The sequence below is a fragment of the Myotis lucifugus genome, unplaced genomic scaffold, assembly GCF_000147115.1.
Source record: "Myotis lucifugus unplaced genomic scaffold, Myoluc2.0 scaffold_94, whole genome shotgun sequence".
Lineage (NCBI taxonomy): Eukaryota > Metazoa > Chordata > Mammalia > Chiroptera > Vespertilionidae > Myotis > Myotis lucifugus.
The window spans coordinates 938,323-944,322 of record NW_005871142.1 but is presented as its reverse complement, the minus strand read 5'-3'; the positions used below and the strand labels follow the sequence as shown (position 1 = coordinate 944,322).

The window sequence follows — 6,000 nt, the reverse complement described above, 5'->3', positions numbered from 1 at the left end:
CCACCTTATCCCCCCCCCCCGCCCCGCACGCCTCTGCCCAGTGCTTGCCCAGTAAAACTCTCCTCATTCAGTGCCACCAACAGTGTGTCCCCCATCAAACCATGAATTCCTCGGTTCTGCAAACATCTCCACTCACGTGTCCCCAGAACCCCACCCGGGGCCCAGCACACAGGAGACAAAGGCCGTTTAATGCGTAAACGAATGGGCCAGACAGACACACGCTGCCTCTAGTTCCCAGAACCTGGGGTCTCAGAGCCTGCCTCTGAGAGAGGATGTCCACCCCCCAGCTCCGTTCAGCTGTGGACTCAGACGCCTCTGCAGGGCACCCCGAACCTCTAACTTCTCTAGAGTCCATCTTGCTTTCTGCCCAGTCACCTGGGCACTCAGAGCTCTCCAAGGTGCTGAACGTGTGTGTGCGTGTGTGTGTGTGTGTGTGTGTGTGTGTGTGTGTGTGTGTGTGTGTGTGTGTCCCTCCCCCCACCCAACTCTCTCCTGGCTTCTTGACTCTAGTCCCTCCAGCCAAGAACCACCCACCATCTTCCAAGGGCCCACCCTCCCATGGAAAGAAGAATATTTGTAAGTGTACTGTTGGCAGAACACAGCTTCACAGAGGCACAGGGCAGTGAGAACCCAGAGGGAGGAGTGGAGGAGTGAGCTCCCCCCACCCCCAACCTCGGGCATCAGATTCACCCCCTGGGGCCAGACACGAGTCTCATCCTCCCCTGGTCCTGAGGCCCAGTTCTAGCCCCTGGAGGGGTCACTTACATCACAGAGTGACTGTGGGGCTGCCTTCCCTCCAAAACCCCTCTTCCCCCAGCTGCTCCCAGCCCATCTGACTTGGCCTCCCTCCTGGCCCTTCTGACACCCACCTTTAGGCTTCTGGTCCCCACAGAGCTCTTAGGATCCTGACTTCACTCACTTAGATGTTTAGTTCACCGAACATCAGCCTCCCCAGCTCCAGATGTCACCCTAGAACCCCAGCTCCCTGCAGAGCTCTCTGCACACTGGTCTTCACCTCCCTTCTCACCCAACTCTCCCAAGTTCTGACCTTCTCCCAAAATCTCCTAGCCCTGACTCCCATGAAATGTTCATCCCCTCCTGCTCAGGATATTCCCATCACCCCCTGGACCTCCATCCTCTAAGTAGGGCAAGGAGCCAGGTGGAAGCTTCTTTCCTGGGGACAGGAAGGACTAACCGCTGCTAGTGTCAACCTAACCAGGGCACATCCCTCCAACTGCAGCCTCGGGGTGTGCCCAGCAGCCTTCCCTCATCAGCCAAGGGTCAGCCCCCACCTCTGCAGTGACCGCCCTCTGGCCAGGCTCCCTGAGCTGCTGCTGGGGTCCTAACTCTCTGCCCTCTGCCTTCCCCCGTTCTCCCCACGCAAAAGACCATTCTCTTTGATTCCTACTCTGCCCCCACAGAGCAAGAGCTGTCAGTGAAGGTAACCAGTTATTGGCTTGTGCTTGGACAAATCTTACCATTCAGGCAGCTGGGCACCTGGAGAGTGAGAGAACCACCTCTTTCTGGCCACTGCACCTGAAGGCTCCTATTCTTCATAGTCCTGCCCCCCGCCCCCTGAGGGCTGAGGGCTGCACCTGTGCTCAACAGAGCTGTGGAGGTGGCCAGCCTTTCCCAGGACGACCATTCAGGGCTCTTCAAAGCCACTGGAGCTGAGGAATAGGTAAATCCCTTCCCAGCGAGGACCTAGACAGTGAACTTAATGATCCTTCAGCAGCCATAGATTGGCATACAAGTTGTGAGATCATCGCCATTGATCCCACTGGTGTCTCCTGAAGTAAGGGGGGTGGGGCATGATTTTTGCATTCTTTCCATCTAACTCACACAACTGTGACACTACAGGTGGCTCTGTTAGATCATCTTTTGGGGAAGTTATTCTTCACCCACAAAGAACATGTCTGCATCTGGTCTGCAACCCACCCTGAATTCTAATCAGAAGGGAACTTTTTGTGCAACACATGATGCCAGGTGCTCAGGAGGCCAGAGAGACAAGCCCACCAGGAGGTGACAGCCTCGAAAGGAGGCAAACAGACATCCCTCTAGAAATAGCAGCCAGAGATACCAACTGTACTTGAAGCATCAACAAAAGATCTTGTGGGACCACAGGTGAGGTCTGAGGCCAGGAACTCAGTAAGGGCTCTTGTAGGATAGCACTTAAGCTGAGGTTTAAGGGAGGGGTGGGCCCTAAGAGATGTGTTGGGGAAGACTTGGGCGGAGGGACAGAAAAAGAAACTACCAACGTGAAGGACTAGAAGACCCTGGGTATGAACTTAGGGCTTTGAGGGAGGGGTGGGGAGTGACTAGAAGATGAAGCTGTGAACAAACGTGGCAGCAGGTCACAGGAGGCTCTCAGTGCCGATGGCGAGGAGTGTAGGAAAACGAGACCAGGTGTTCCTTGGCTGGGTGGGCCTCTGGGTAAGAAGAGAGCCCTGCTCAAGGTCACAGGGGCATCATGGCGATGCTGTGACTGGATCTGGGAATCCAAGTCATCCCAACCCCAACAAGCCCAGGCTGGCAGCTGCCTCTGGTCAGTCCTTGGGTCTAAGAGACAGGAGCACAAACCCAGGGAGAGAGAAGGTGATGTTTCTGTTGGTTTTGTGAGGGGTCCACATATTTTTAAGGAAAATCTTAAATGACGTTTATATCCTCTTGGAGGAGGTGAGGATGCCCCACCTGGGAGGTGCTCTCCCGTTCCACCAGGAGACACAGCTCAAGCGCCCACCAGTGCCGCCCTGGGCCAGGGGCTGCAGGGACAGAAAGGGCCTCTGGTGCCAAATTTCACTGCTTAAGAAATAGGTCTTGTTGCCCTGGCCATTTTGGCTCAATGGATAGAGCTTTAGCCCGAGGACTGAAAGGTCCAAGGTTTGATTCTGGTCAAGGGCACGTACCTTGATTGCAGGCTCAATCCCCAGCCCTAGTCGGGGCACGTGCAGGAGGCAACCAATCAACGTGTCTCTCTCACATGGATGTTTCTCTCTGTCTCTCCCCCTCCCTTCCACTCTCTAAAAATAATGGGAAAATATCCTTGGGTGGAGATTAACAACAACAGCAAAAGAAATGGGTCTGGTGCTGGACAACAGGGAAAAGGCCGGCTGGTGAGGGGTGGTGACTATTAGGGCTTTTGCTCCCGTTCAGATAAACGGCAGGAATTTCCATTTGGACAATAGGACAACCAGAAGGTCTCCTCAGTAAAACTGTGGACCGGCAGGAAGTCTGAGTCTTCTCCGGAAGCCCTTCCTCAGGACCCATTTCCTGGGAGGGTCTGCCCGCGTGGTGCTCGGGCTGGTGTGACGTCCCTGTAGGGACACTCCCCCCCCTCCCCCCGCCCGGGCTGGATGCGAGGTCCTCAGGCCGTTAGAGTCCATCTTACCTGGAAGCTGGAGCCCGGCTGGCCCTCCAGGTCCATTCTGAGTCCAGTGCAGAGAAGGAGGAGGCGAGCTGTGTGTGATCTAATCAGCTGGTGGAGGAGGAGGAGGAGGAGGAGGAAGAGGAGGAGGCGTTCGGCTTGGGGCTTGTCTGCTCTCTCTGCTCTCTCTGAGTGCTCCCCCCACTGAGCAGCAGCCGCAGGAGGCTGTGTTTGTGCAAAGCCACCATTTGTCCACACGGTGTCTGCACGCGTCGAGCTCCTCCGCTTCCCGATGAATTATCCCCCGGGCACGCGTGACACAGTCCTTGCTGGGCTTTCTCAGTATATCTCACAACTGCTCTGAGTTTATAATTTTTTCAGGTCTTTTATCAACTATGTGTCATAAGTACCAATGGAATCGGGAGCATTTATCACCTCGCTGGGTTCCTACTTGAGCTCCGAAAAAAAATTGTTTGGCCGCACAACCTTTCTCGGGGTTCTGATTTAATGGACTTCTCTGCCGCGAAGCCACTGGAATGCGTTGCCTTTTAATATTTGACATCGCTTCCTCTTTATTACCACCTCCGACAGCCCTTCCAGCCCGCTGCAAAGAACCCATTAGTCTCTGACAAATCACTTGTGTCGTTTGGAGAAAAATATGCAGAAGTTTGGCTGCACCTTCATCGGTGCAGTTTGTGGCCTCACTTGCCTCTAAACAAAGCTTCCAGCCCAGGCCGACCCTCCCCAGGTCCCCTTTCCCTCCGATGCCTCTAGCTGCTGGGTCCGCGGAGCCAGTCTACCCTACCCGCTTACAACGGCTCTAGATGGGGTATGCAGAGATGTCCGTGACTGCTGTTAAGAATTAGCCAAAAGCAGATGGGCGGATAATAAAGTGTGTTACATACATGCAGTGTAATAATATTCAGCTTTAAAAAGGAACTTTTGATAGAGGCTGCAACATGGGTGAGCCTTGAGGACATTATGCTCAGTGACATAAGCCAGTTCCAAAAAGACAAATATTGTACGATCCCACATATGTGATGAGGCGCCCAGAGGAGTCTAATTCATAGAGACAGGATAGAATGGTGGCTGCCCGCGACTGGGGCGAGAGGAGGATGGGTGGCAGGGGAGGGTTGATAGGTACAGAGTTTCCGTTTTGCAAGATAAAAATACTTCTGGAAATGGATTGCACAACAGTGGAAATGTACGGAACACGACTGAACTGCATGCACACACAAAAGTGGTTAAGATGGTAAAATGTATCACAATTTAAAAAAAATAATCATAACTAGCTTCACATTGAACTGGCAAAGGAGAACTGGCCCAGAGAGCGCTCTCCGGGCGCGGGAGTCCAGTTATTCGCACTTTCCATGCAGCTGGTTCTTGTGCATAACGGTCAGCTCCAAGATTTAGTGGCTTGAAGCAATCACCGCCTATTTGGGTGATGATCTGGTTTGCAGTTGGGGTTGGGCTCTGCTGATGCTGGGCGGTGGGCGGGCTGGCTCATCTCGCTCCACAAGGTCTCTCTGCCCCCAGCAGCCCAGCCCACACTTGTTCAGACGGTGGTGGCGGCAGGGGTCCCGAGAGAATGAGCAAAAGCAAGCAAAGCCCTGTGAGGCCATGGCTCGCACCCACGCACATAGTCTATGGTCGGAAACAAGGCACGGGGCCAGTCAGAATTCACAGGGTGTGGAGATGGGCTCCACCCCTTACTGGAGGGGCTGCAAGGAATTTTTGCAATCTGCCGCGTACACCATATATATATGCCAGACCCTGTGCTGTGTGTTGAAGATAAAAATATAAAGAAAATACCATGACGTGTAGGAGGCACATAGTATGCTCTGAAGCAGCGGTTCTCAACCTGTGGGTCGCGACCCCTTTGGCGGTCGAACGACCCTTTCACAGGGGTCGCCTAAGACCATCCTGCATATCAGATATTTACATGACGATTCATAACAGTAGCAAATTACAGTTATGAAGTAGCAATGAAAATAATTTTATGGTTGGGTCACAACATGAGGAACTGTATTTAAAGGGCCAGAAGGTTGAGAACCACTGCCTAAAGGCAAGCATGGGGTGCTAGGGAAGCCTGGGGACAAGGGGACGGAATAGTACCTTAAGGGGTGTTGAAGAACACGTGGTAATTAGCCAGAAGAGGGGCAGGGAGATGAGTGAAGCCTGGAGGGGGTCCTGCCTGGAGGAGGCTTCAGTGGGGAGGGAAGGGCCCGCCCTGGAGTGGAGGGCTGGGGTGGGGGTCGGGGTATTTAAGCAGCGCTGACGGCCGGATTGCTGTGTGGAGCACATCCCATCCCACAGGTGGGGCAGCGGATTCTACAGGTGCTGGGTGCTGGGTGCTGGGTGCTGGCAGAGTACACTCCGATGCCCCAGCGCCGGCCAGCCTCTGCCCAGGCCTGCAGACCACCCCACCTGGGCATGGGGCTGGGAGGCGTCCAGGAGCCCAGTCCCCCAAGCCCCTCAGACATTAAGGGGTTGTCTTTTATCGAGACAGGGGGTGGGCGGGAGGGCAGCTTGTGCCCAGAGCTGGCGCTGGCTTCCTCCTGTAGATCCCAGGTCGAGCTGCCCCAGAATGCCGCCTCTCCACTGGGCGCTGGGCCGGGGCCGTGAGCACATAACGG

General features: G+C 54.6%; 1 protein-coding gene across 3 annotated transcripts in view; it reads left to right on the top strand.

Moving 5' to 3' along the window:
* KLHL29 (kelch like family member 29) overlaps nucleotides 1-6,000 on the top strand; it is a 225,665-nt gene that overhangs the window by 197,509 nt on the left and 22,156 nt on the right. The gene's annotated exons all lie outside the window — the stretch shown is intronic.